The sequence below is a fragment of the Geotrypetes seraphini genome, chromosome 8 (assembly GCF_902459505.1).
Source record: "Geotrypetes seraphini chromosome 8, aGeoSer1.1, whole genome shotgun sequence".
NCBI lineage: Eukaryota > Metazoa > Chordata > Amphibia > Gymnophiona > Dermophiidae > Geotrypetes > Geotrypetes seraphini.
In genome coordinates this window covers 57,285,011-57,298,230 of record NC_047091.1, presented here as the reverse complement: position 1 = coordinate 57,298,230, position 13,220 = coordinate 57,285,011, and the positions used below count along the sequence as shown (strand labels likewise).

General features: G+C 44.7%; 1 long non-coding RNA gene across 1 annotated transcript; it reads right to left on the bottom strand.

Annotated features, from left to right (window-relative positions):
* Positions 1-925: 925 nt before the first annotated feature.
* On the bottom strand, positions 926-13,152 carry LOC117365673. Its single transcript, XR_004540435.1, has 3 exons — positions 12,593-13,152; positions 11,783-11,975; positions 926-3,249 (listed from the first exon to the last, which is right to left on the bottom strand). It is a non-coding gene; the product is annotated as an uncharacterized LOC117365673 (long non-coding RNA).
* Between the last annotated feature and the right edge of the window lie 68 nt (positions 13,153-13,220).

The following is a 13,220-nucleotide window of genomic DNA, read 5'->3' as shown; positions in this document are numbered from 1 at the left end:
GTAGACCCCCCCAACGGCCCTCCCGACAATCGCAGCAGAAGGGTACCCAACCTCTCCTGCCGGTCCTCCCAATGGCCTCCCCTAAGATCGCCGGCAGGAGGGTACCCAACCCCTCCTGCTGGACCCCCCCCCCAACGAACCCTCCCACCCCGGAACCCCCTTAGTCTTACTTTCCAAGTTGGACCGGACGGCTCCTCACACGTATGGCCAGCAGGCTTGCCTCCGTCCAAATGAGGCGGGCCCGCCCCTACCCTGCCCAACCCACAGGATCCTAGGGCCTGATTGGTCTAGGCACCTAAAGCCACTCCCGCTATAGGAGGGGCCTTAGGTGCTTGGGCCAATCAGGCCCTAGGATCCTGTGGGTTGGGGAGGGGAGGGGAGGGCCCGCCTCATTTGGACGGAGGCAGGCCTGCTGGCCAGACGAGCGAGGAGCTGTCCGGTCCAACTTGGAAAGTAAGACTAAGGGTGGTGTTTCGGGATGGCGGGGTTTGTTGGGGGAGGGTCCGGCAGGAGGGGTTGGGCACCCTCCTATTGGCGATATAGGGGGCCGTTGGGGGGGCCGGCAGGAGGGGTTGGGCACCCTCCTACCAGTGATCATAGGGGGGCTGTTGGGGAGCTGGCAGGAGGGGTTGGATATCCTCCTGCTGCGATCGTCGGGGGGGCTGTTGGGGTAGGCAGGAAGGGATGGGTACCCTCCTGCCGCGATCGTTGGGGAGGGCTGGTTCTGTCGGCATGAAGGGCTGAGCACCTTCCTGCCGGCGATCGTCGGGGGGGGGGGCGGGTTCTATTGGCAGGAAGGGTTGATGTGACAAATGAGGAGCACGGTGAAACACAGGTAAATAGCGGTTCCTAGAAGGGGGTACATTGGCCTGCGGGGACAAATCTTTTCACCGTTTATGCGGGCGGTGAAAACTTTTGTCCCCCTGTCTGCGGTGATTTGGCTTTGGAGTCTCCATAACCCGCAGCCAAACCGCAGCCACGCCGCAGCTCCCTGCGGGGATCGCTCCCCGTGTCATTCTCTATCACATACATCAAACGAGGTACATCGAGGATGTCTCAGGAAATAGGGTACGTGCCTTTCTTAACGAGTTTATAAAATCACAAGCTGCTGACAATTGAAGTGATGTCTGGTGGATCAGATAGAACTGTTTGACCACCTGTTTTCTGAGGTAAAAGCTGGTTCTACTTAATCACCAGCTGTTAAAAAGTAAAGGGGAAGACACTAGGAATATTGCTAATATATGGATTTCTGCCAGGTCCTTGTAGCAGTATCCTGTTGTAAGCTGGATACTGGGCTAGAAGGACCAGTGGTCTGACCCAGATCTTAGGATTATCTTCTGAAACATATTTTACTGAACCCCCTGACACTACCAAAATCTAAATGTAGGCCAAATAGATCCGAAACACACAAAATGGAGTCTTAATAGTATTCCAATCGTGGTGATCGTGAGCAAAATACCTGTCACAAAGTCTGTGTCCTTATAAATCAGGCTTTATCGAGATAACAAAGGTCCATTGGGTCATTTGAAGAACATATGAACAAAAATAAGGAAAATGTGTTGCCCAGTTGCTGAGTGAGAAAGCGTGGTTAGCAAGAGCAATGAATGCCGTCGTCGATCCAACAGACCTTTGTTTACCACAAGACCCCTGAGGAAGGCTCTGCACAGCCGAAACACGGTCCATGCCAGGTCATATCGATATAAGGCTCTTCTCAGTAAAAGCCTGATTTATAAGGAAATGGACTTTGGGCTCCTTTTACAAAGGTGCGCTAGCGGTTTTAACGCGTGCTACAATGCCTGGCACGCTAGCTGCTACCGCCTCCTTTTAAGCAGGTGGTAATTTTTCAGCTAGCACTAATCTTGTGTGTGCGCTAAAAACGCTAGCGCACCTTAGTAAAAGGAGCCCTTTGTGACAGTGATTTTGCTCACGATCACCACGATTGGAATACTATTCAGACTCCACTTTGTGTGTTTCTGTTTGTACTTTTGTAGAGACCTTTTCTTTTTTCGTTTTCATTTTCTGTGCCAAATAGATTAGACACAGCTATAACTTTTTTTTTTTTTTTTGCAAGAGATAAAAAGAACCAGAAACCTTAAGAAATTTAAAAGAAGAAAAAGAAATAAAGATGAAACCGGTGCTTTAAGAGTCATATGCTGAAAGGCTAACAACTGAGACGCTTTTTCTCAGAGAAAGAAAAGAAGGAAAGAAATGATGCAAACACTGATATATCTAGCTAGTTTTAATAAAGTACCAGAAAGAATAATCATTCATAGATTAAAAAGCTCAGGGACAAGAGCTCACCATATGAGGAGTATGAGACAATGTTTTTTTCACCAAGAGTGGTTAGTGTCTGGTAGAAACTTTTGGCGGATCTGTGGTCTTAATTTTTCCTTCCAGCGCTCCTATAATCCCTTTCTGTTTATCCCACGTGTGATTGAATTCTGCCACTGTTCTGGCTACACTGACCTCTGCTGGAAGTCTCTTCCAGATGCTCTAAGTTTAATATTTAAAACCGTGAGGCCTATATTCAGACTGTGACAACCAACATTTTCTAAAATGGCAAAACCACTATGATTAAAATAATTAAGAAGCATTTCAAGAATCATTGCAGTTAGTCTGAATGCAGAAAACAGTTCCATTTAATTTAATTCATATTAACTACATTTTTATTGTATTAAAGAAGGAAATAAAATGCAGATTTGTGACTGCTGTTTTCCCCTTTGGATGCAATACTCAATAATTGCAGTATAGCAGCTTATTTTCAGTTCACTTTCCTATTTTTTTTGCCTTTGAATTTATTTAAGAATATCATTGTATTAGCAGACACAATGAAATTCACTAGAAAAGCCTGTTTATTTTTACTTTTGCCTCAGGTCACCTTTCCTGAGTCTGAGACTATCTTCTTGGTCTCAAACAGTACTAGTATCTGGATACTGGGTTAACACTGGGAGGAAGATTCTCAAAACTTACCATGCCCTTAACGATTGTCGCTAAACCTGTTCCAGCTGGTTTAGCGTGCATGTATTTTTGCAGCCAATTATCAAAACGACTCACCATGGTCTTTTCCGAGCTTTCTAGCAGTCTCTGACTCTGCTATGCAAATGTTGTACAAGTCATTAATATTAAAATGGGCTCATCAATATTCAAAGAAGCACTCTGGGCGATTCTCTATCATCGCTGGGCGATTCCCTAAGCGCGGTGCTGGCTTTTGGTGACCAAAAATCACCGACTGCTCCAGAGGTGCCGGTACTGTAAAAAGTTATAATCTTAGTCAATACTCTGGCATTGGTAAACCATTCATAATACCACAACTATATCTCTCAATGCCGCTCTCTCTTCTTAATAAATTGCTTTAGTCAAATTATCAGGGCTTCAGACATGCCATTTGGTCACCACACAATTTTTTGTGTTTGCTTGGTTGCCAAAATTCTTCTCACTGGCTATGGCTTCTTCACTAGCCCCTACTCAATATGTTTCACAATTTTTTGGCTTTTTTTAAGTGCTTCATTATATCTCAAACTTATTAAAGTGCTTAATGTCAATAACTTAACCGTTATAAAAACTGGTTAAAACTTATCTTATTAAATTCTTTTTCTTGATGATCTTATCTCATCGGGAAAGGGACCTGTCATATGCGACATGTTTCGCCGACAGGCTGCTTCAAGAAAAGGTCCCCCCTTCACAACTTATTCTGCACCATCCCGATCCACATAGAAATTTTTTTGGTACTGTAAAAAGCACATCTCAGGCATGATAAAATTTGACATGAAATAAATTGCAAAATTCAAAAGCCCGTGAATTATAGGTGCTTGTGAGCTGCGCGTGTTTTGTGCTACAATAACAGACGGCATTATGGATGGTGGTTCATATCCTCGTGCATTCCATGTTGCTCTGATGAGAAGATATGCGATGGGACTCAAAAAGGATGACGAAGGCGTTGCTTTTCCTGACGCATGCGCACATTTAAGCCTCTATTCGTGGTGTATTCTGCACATGTGCCAATCGCTATCACCAGCGACTCATCACATTTAGTGACTCTTCACGAAACTCCATGAATCTCATTTGCATGCACGGTTTTTGTTTTTTTTTTGCGAATGGCTCGTCTTTTTGAAATTGTTACAATAATGGCCGCGATAGCGACCTGTCAGATTTTTCCAGCGATATTCGAGAATCTCCCTCTGAATATCAAGGAATCAGAGCTGAAGGGCAGTGTTATACCACTTAACAAATTTATTTTATTTTTCTTTCCAGCTTATGATTTATCTTTAATCTTATCTATTGTTTTGCCTTTTGTCTTTGTTTTGTTCTATTTCTATCATTTAAATTTCTCCAGAATTCTACTGTTCAACGGCTCCCCCTTCTGCTTCTATTCCTTTCTCTCCTCTCTTCTACCTTCCAAAGTATTTAGATCAATGCTGTCTTGTTAAAATGTTTATTTTATTTTTATTTTTCCTCTAACTCTACTTTTCACTTCTCTATTACCCTCCAGGTACTTTAATTAGATTGTGAGCCTTCGGGACAGTAAGGGAATTTTTCAAGTACCTTTCTTATTTCTAATCTTAATGTATATTTTCTGTAAACCGCTTAGAACCTAACAGATGTAGCGGTATATAAGAAATAAATTACATTACATTACATTACATTAACAGTATTTAGACTGCTAATCAGATAAAGGACTTTTTTTACAAATACTCAGTGTTTATGAAACTCAGGCAATTTCTAGTACTCAGGAAATAGCCAAAGCTGCATAAAAAATTTCTTTCACTCAAATATTTTCAATAAAATACATTTAATTTGCATTTAAAATTAACAATATAATACGGTTACCACATATGTAGATCAGAAAAAGTTTATCTAATTGCCTAATCCAAGTTCCTGGTCTTCTAGTAGAAATCTTTCAGCACAGATGAAGGTTTCTCGCCAGATCACTTCAGGTAACAGGTATTTCTTTTTCTCTTTTGTACTATGGATTTTAGTGCCGGCCGCGGTGGTAACAGTTCTGACGCTCATAGTGAATGTCAGAGCTGTTACCGCCACAGCCGGCGCTAAACACCGCGCTACAGTTTTGTAGCTGGGGGGGGGGTTTAAGAGTGGGGGGAGGTTATCAGTTAGCTATCTGGTAACCCTAAGCCTGAAGAGAGCTGTCTGGCCCTCGTCCTGAGCAAATTGAAACATCTGGTTCGCGACCCCTTTGCAACCAGATTTCCCTCCTGTACTATTCACCTCTCCTGCGATCCGCTTCGAATCTGTGCATGAAAATGAAGAGAAACGCATGCAAAGTGGACAGGGACGCAATTCACCAACCAAATTTTTCAAACAGACTGGGCTGGCCAATCAACCCAAGAAGCGACTGCTGGGGACCAGTCGAAAATGTCCTTCCAACTCTCCAGCTCCATAGAAACCCTGCTCTCTGCACGCCCTGCTCATCTCTCCTGCCTGTCGCCCCAATACTCTTCCCCGGATCTCTCTTGTCTGCTCTACCTCCAAATTGCTGCCCTGCTCTGCCCAGATCTCTCCTGCCTGCTCATCCCTGAATCGCCACCCTGCTCTGCTCAGATTTCTCCTGCCTGCTCATCCCCGAATCGCCGCTCTGCTCTGCCCAGATCTCTCCTGCCTGCTCTGCCTCGAATCGCCGCATCGACATCCTTGTTTTCTCCTGGTTGTTGCCTCGAATCTCTCCTGCCCTTCCCCGCCCTGTAAGCCCGTGGTTTTAACCCACGGGTTTAAAGCGGGTTAAAACCACGGGCTCTCTGGGCTAAAAAACTAATAAAAAGGTAAAAGTTTTTTTTAAAAGTCGTGGCTTGGACAGGCATATGCAGACCATCTACAGATGGTCTGCGCTTGCGTGGGGATCGCACAACAGCGATCCGTGCTGGCAGATGGGGGCATTCCTCCGATTGCCCCCATCTGCATATTCAACTTTCAAGAATCAGACCTGCCCGGATCGGGCACGGGTCGGTCCCAATTGGGCAGGCTCGTAAATCTAGCCGAGTGTGTTCTTCAGCAGGAAGAAGGGATATTGAGTAGTCTAGGAAAACATTTTTGTGCATGTGCCCACATGTTTTCTCTGCTGTCAACACAGTAATGGCATTGCTGAATTTTTTGCTATGTTCTATTGCTCCAGCTTCCTGTCTTTAACATAGTAACATAGTAGATGACGGCAGATAAAGACCTGAATGGTCCATCCAATCTGCCCAACTTGATTCAATTTAAATTTTTTTAAAATTTTTTTCTTCTTAGCTATTTCTGGGCAAGAATCCAAGCTCTACCCCAGGGGTCTCCAAAGTCCCTCCTCGAGGGCTGAATCCAGTCGGGTTTTCGGGATTTCCCCAATGAATATGCATGAGATCTATGTGCATGTACTGCTTTCAATGCATATTCACTGGGGAAATCCTGAAAACCTGACTGGATTCGGCCCTCGAAGAGGGACTTTGGAGACCCCTGCTCTACCCGGTAATGTGCTTGGGTTCCAACTGCTGAAGTCTCCGTCAAAGCTCACTCCAGACCATCTACACCCTCCCAGCCATTGAAGCCCTCCCCATGTATTTTCTCTTAAATGCTGTGTTTTACCTCTATGGTGTAACATGGTATCCTGCATTTTGATTCTTGGTGTCTATCTTCCGACTAAATACTACTTGTGCTTATGCAGCATTTTTAAAATTTCTGTCTGCTTGTCACTTAGCCTCTGATTTAATATATTTTAAACCTTTACAGTTGACATGCATTGAATGCTCTATTTATGTGATAGAACTACCAGCCATTGTAGTAGGCATATTTAACCCATGCTATGCACTCTCCTATTTCTTTCTTTTTTTTTTTTTTTTTTACCAGATTTCTTTCTTTATCTATATATGCTCATTTTACACTTTCTTTTCTGCTCTTCTACTTTCAGTCAGTATTTTTAAATGTACCGTTATTTCTTCTTTATTGTGCACTTTTAATAGATGTTAATCTAATATAATAAAACGCTAGACGCGCATGTGCACTCAGATCTGTGTGATCTGAAATCCCTGATCTGTGAGATGTATGTCCTTGGCTTTGCAGACGTGCGCATGCGCGAGTCCCCAGCCTTACTGCTTTCCAGCCGCATTGCTTGCCAGCCGCAACCGTTGCACTCCCTGCTCTCCAGATCGCGGTGTACAGACCGGTAGGGCACTGGGAGCTAGGGAGAAAGCAAGGGCTCAGTCTTGGTCGTCGTCTTCGCCCCTCCCCCCCCCCAATCCCTGTTGAGCCTCCCACCCGATTTTCTCTTCTCGCGGTCTGCCCGGCTACCTTAGTCCCTTGCCACCGCCACCACCCCCTTCCCTTCCCGCGGTCGACAAACCTTTTGACTCCAGCAGCGGCCGCAGCACTGTAAAATGTCTAACACTATGCTTAGTTATATCTTGATTTTAAAATTTCATTGTATTGGTCTATTTGTATTTGTTAATTGATTTTACCATTTTCTCTCTCCTTTCACCCCACTACCATCAGAATCTTTTCCTTCTTTCTCCCTCCACCCCAATTCGATCCAGCAATTTGCCCCCTTTTCTTTCCCTTCAGCCCACTTTCATCTTCATCTTCATCTTTTCTCTTTCTCCCTCCACTCCACTTCCTTCTAATATCCTGCCCCTTCTCTCCCTCTACCCAAATTCCACCTAGTATCCTGCCCTCTTCTCTCTCTTTTCCTCCACCTCCCTTCCCTCTCCCTTCACCAACCATTCCATACAGTATCCCGATCCCTATTCTCTCTCTCCACCCTACTTCCACCCAGTATGCTACCCCCTCACATCTCCTTTCAAACTTTCCAGAATAAACAGCAGCAACGGTATTAATTTTAAATACAGCCATTGTGGGATCTTTATGCACCCTCCTGCGGCTGTCGGCTTTGCTCTGAAAGAAGGAAGTGATATCGGAGGGAGTGGACCGGCAGTCATGGAGGGATGCCCAAAGGTCCCACGATAGCTCAAGAACAGGATAAGCACTGTAAAGTCGCTACAGCAAACATGGTCCCTTTTTAAGGACATAGTCACCGAGGCGTAAAATCTATATATACCGCTTATCAACAAGGGATCCAAGAGGAAAAAGAACAAGGAACCAGCGTGGCTCACTGTAGCGGTGAAGGAAGTGATCAGAGACAAGAAGACTTCATTTAAGGAATGGAAAGGGTCAAAAACAGATGAAAACTGGAAAAAGCATCAAAGAAAGGGCCATAAGGCGGTAAGAGGAGCCAAAAGAGACTATGAGGAAAAAATAGCCATAGAGGCGAAAAACTTCAAGCTGTTCTTTCGATATATTAAGGGGAAATGACCCATGAAGGAAGCGGTGGGGCTGTTGAATGACCATGGAATAAAGGGAGTACTAAAGGAGGCCAAAGCCATCGCTGACAAACTGAACACATTTTTTGTGTTTGTATTTATCGAAGAGGATATACACAACATACCAGAAGCTGACAGGCTATACGTGGGAAATGAGGACGGGAAGCTGACAAAGTTGACGGTCAGTCTAGAAGAGGTATGCAGGCAGATTGATAGGCTTAAAAATGATAAATCCCCGGGACCGGATGGCATTCATTCGAGGGTAATCAAGGAACTGAAAGGGACTATAGCTGAACTGCTTCAACTGATAGCCAATCTGTCGATCAAATCGGGAAGGATTCCGGAAGATTGGAAAGTGGCAAATGTTACACCGATCTTCAAGAAAAGTTTGAGAGGAGATCTGGGAAACTACAGACCGGTGAGTCTGACCTCGGTACCGGGCGCTGATAAAAGACTGCATCATTGATCACCTTAATGGACACAATCTGATGAGGACCAGCCAGCATGGCTTCAGCAGAGGAAGATCATGCTTGATGAACTTGCTACACTTCTTCAAGGGAGTAAACAGGCAGATAGACAAGGGTGACCCGATCAACATTGTATATCTGGATTTTCAGAAGGCTTTCGACAAGGTTTAGCATGAACGACTACTTTGAAAAATTGCAAGCCATAGAATCGAGGGTGACATACTCACGTGGATTAAAAATTGGCTGGCGGATAGGAAACAGAGAGTGAGAGTTAAATGGACAATACTCGAACAGAAAAGCGTCACCAGTGGAGTGCCGCAGGGTTTGGTGCTTGGACCCATGCTTGTCAACATATTTATAAATGATCTGGAAATTGGTACGATGACTGAGGTGATTAAATTTTCGGACGATATGAAGTTATTCAAAGTAGTGAAGACGTGGAATTGAGAACATCTGCACGTGACATAAACACGCTCGAGAAATGGGCCGGGATATGGCAGATGAGGTTCAACGTGGATAAGTGTAAGGTGATGCATGTTGGTAACAAAAATCTTATACACGAATACAGGATGTCCGGGGCGATACTTGGAGAGACCCCCCAGGAAAGAGACTTGGGAATACTGGTCAAAAAGTCAATGAAGCTATCCACGCAATGCGCAGCGGCAGCGAAAAGGGTGAACAGAATGCTAGGAATGATTAAGAAGGGGATCACGAACAGATTGGAGAAAGTTATCATTCCGCTGTAGCGGGCCATGGTACGCCCTCACCTGGAATACCGCGTCCATCACTGGTTGAGAAAGACATGGTACTACTCGAAAGGGTCCAGAGAAGAGCGATTAATATGGTAAAGGGGCTGGAGGAGTTGCCGTACAGTGAGAGATTAGAGAAACTGGGCCTCTTCTCCCTTGAAAAGAGGAGACTGAGAGGGGACATGATAGAAACATTCAAGATACTGAAGGGAATAGACTTAGTAGATAAAGACAGGTTGTTCACCCTCCCCAAGGTAGGGAGAACGAGAGGGTACTCTCTAAAGTTAAAAGGGGACAGATTCCGTACAAATGCAAGGAAGTTCTTCTTCACCTAGAGAGTAGTCTAAAACTGGAACGCTCTTCCAGAGGCTGTTATAGGGCAAAACAGCCTTCAGGGATTCAAGACAAGTTAGACAAGTTCCTGCTGAACCGGAACGTACGCAGGTAGGGCTGGCTTCAGGGCACTGGTATTTGACCTGGGGGATACCGCGGGAGCGGACCGCTGGGCACGATGGACCACTGGTCTGACCCAGCAGCAGCAGCAACTTCTTATGTTCTTATTGGTCTGGCCCAGTATGGCTATTCTTATATTCTTATGTTAAGTATTCCACAATGAGCCGCTTAGAAATTTGATAAGCGGGATAACAAATTTTAATGAAACTTGGTAAACTTGGATAAGTGGATTGAAATCGCAGATCAAATGGAAGCTAGACATAATCAGGGAAATTGGCTGATAGGATCAATATGTAGATTTCTAAACAGCCTGGGATTGCAATCCATTTTAACCTATCTTGTGCCATTCTTTGTGGCTCTGGCCCTCCCACTGAGGTGATCATGGGCCAGTAAGTGAGGACCTGCTACCAGGGGAAGGACAACTCTTTGGGAACTCCTTCAGGAGTGACTGGGGAAGGTGGAACTTTGGCATTAGGTTTGAATTATGTGGTTTCTGAGATAATGCGATCTATTTTATGATTTTTTTTTTTTTTGCATTTTGCTGGGTATTTATTTCTTGTGATAACAGACTTAGGATACATTATTTAGGAACACACAAAGTCAGTCAGCTTAGATTAAAATTTCTCCACTGGAGTTGCTGCATGAGGACTATGTCTCTGTCTGCCTCTCTTCAGCGTTCTGACTATATGTTGCTTCATAAAACATACTTTGCAAGTCATCCAGATGGGGGAATGAATTTAATAATCACTGCTGGACTTACAAAGAGGCTACTGGAGTTTATGAACATAAGAGAGAGTTCTGAAAAGCTCTCAGCCCAACCAACCAACTTCCTAAATTCTGAGCATTTTGCCACTGTAGCTGAAAAAAGTGTTATCTTATTTTGTTAAGTATCAATTTGCAGAAACAAAATTCAATGTTTGACAGTGTTTCAGATCATTGATTGAACCATATCAACGTCATTCTCTTCTTGGTTGGCCTAAGAACTTTTCATTACCTCTTCGTATTCTCTATTCATACATTCTCCTGCAGTCCTTAGCAGTGTGGGATAATATTTTGCACCTGCTGCATATTACACAGGATCTTTGTTATTGGATTTTGATTTGGAAATCTCTGGGTCTGGAAAGTTCACTACTGAGGGAGGCATGATCAACTTTTTGATTTTTGTTGACGACAGTGCTTAAAATGATCTTGCCCAACTGGAAGAATATCTCTTTATTATCTACGATTCAATGAACACTGTCTATATTATAGGTAGGAAAATGAGGCAGAGTGTAAGAGTTTCTTGAATGAGAGGAAACGTCGCAAGTGGGAATTGTTGGTTAATTTTATGTCTGGGACATGATATTCTGCACAGATAATTCTGTCACAATACATGGATATTTTTATGTTAAAACTGAATATAGAGATTTGAACTAAAAAAAAAACAAAAAAATAATTTCTCCACTGGAACTACTGAAAGTTCGAAGCTCCCACCCTCCATCCTGTGGCAAGCAGAGAGGAACAACATTCCTAGTTTCAGTTCTGCCTAATCCAGCTAAAATTCTGAAGTCTCAAAGCTCCTCTCCCTGCCAAACCTTCCTTTGTTGCAGTCATAGCACTGAATGCGCTCCAGTCATTCCTTCTTTGCATTTTAGGCAGAGCCTCTGTTGCTGTGTGCCTAAGTTCAGCTGATTTTTTGGGTGTGCGTCATTATCTCCCCAGATACCACCAGCCCTTTCCTAATCCAGTAGTTTTTAATTCTTATTGCAAGAATGTATAATATACACACACAGGCATCTAATATAATAAAGCCCTAAGCGCGCATGCGCACTCCTACCTTCGTGCTCCCATTTTCTGTGCGCTGTAGGGACCCGCAGGTAGAAGTGCGCATGCGCTCGGCGGTGTGGAGCCTGTCGGCCGCGGCGGCTCTTGCAGTCTGAAGGATGTGAACTGGTCAGGGCGATGTCAGCGGGGGCCGGAACGGACATTCATTCCTGCCTCCCAGGCTTCTCCTCCTGCTCCGGCTGGGCCTGCGTAAAAAAAAAAAAAAAAAACCCCAGAGCTCGCTTCGGGTCCGGCAAGGGTTGCGGGTCCTGAAATCTTCCGATTCAAGCAGCGTCTGCAGCACTCTACACATGCTGCTTCGGGGCCTTCTACTGAAGGTCCCAAAGCAGCAGTGTGTAGAATGCTGCAGACGCTGCTGGAATCGGAAGGTTAGTCGGAACCGTGGGAAGGGAAGGGGGGGGGGGGGCGGTAAGGGCTAAGGGAGCCGGCCAGACCACAGGAAGGGAAAGGGGGGTAGGGGAAACGCTGCTGCTGCTGCACAGGGAAGTGGTGTGGGGGAGGGAAATGGAGGGGGAGGGAATGCTGCTGTGGTTGCTGAACAGGGAAGTGGTGGGAGAGAAATGCTGCTGCATAGGAGGCAGGGAGAGAGACACAGATAGAAAGAAAAGAAGAAAGACACAGGGGCAGAGAGAGACACAGAAAGACAGACAGACAAAGGGGGCCAGGGAGAGAGACAGACAGCGGGAGGGAGAGAGAGACAGAAATAAGGACACACAGACATAGATTCTAGCACCCGTTAATGTAACGGGCTAAAATACTAGTATGAAGAATAAATCAGCTGTGTGTGGACTGGAAGGCTTACATGTGGTTATGAATAATTCCTTATGCAGATTCAATAAAAGGTATTTGCAGGCTAGCTCAGTGGCTCAGGTGGTAAGAGCTCCATATTACCCTATGGAATGTCCCCGGTTCTGTTTGTGATGAGTTGGGTCTTCTGCTCGCTGGTTCAGCTGGGGCTGGGATGCTATAGAGGCAAGGGAAAGGAGCAGTGATCATTTATTTATTTAAAAATTTTCTATGCCGCTTAAAAACGAAACGGTGCACATCAGTTAAAACAAACATAATAATTATGGCAGACTAAAGTCTTAAAATCAAAAGGGGAGAACTGCTAAGAACTGCTAAGTCATAAGATTGCAGTGACAAACAATTGGATTTTTAGCTGTTTCGTGAATTGAAACCAATCCCTTGGTGCTTGCAAATGAAGCCTTTTGGCCTCAGATCCCAACTCTGGTTCTAAGAAATATAAAGAAAATGATGGCCAAGCCTAAACAAGGATATCACAGCCAAGTTATCTCATGATCCCAGAAGGCAGGATCTCTGTGCTATTACTTAGTGTAAAAGAATGCCTGCTGCCACCTGGTGGCACAAACCTGGATGATGTAAGGAGACCAGACCACTGATCACAGAATTGTAGGACAAGACTCCATTCT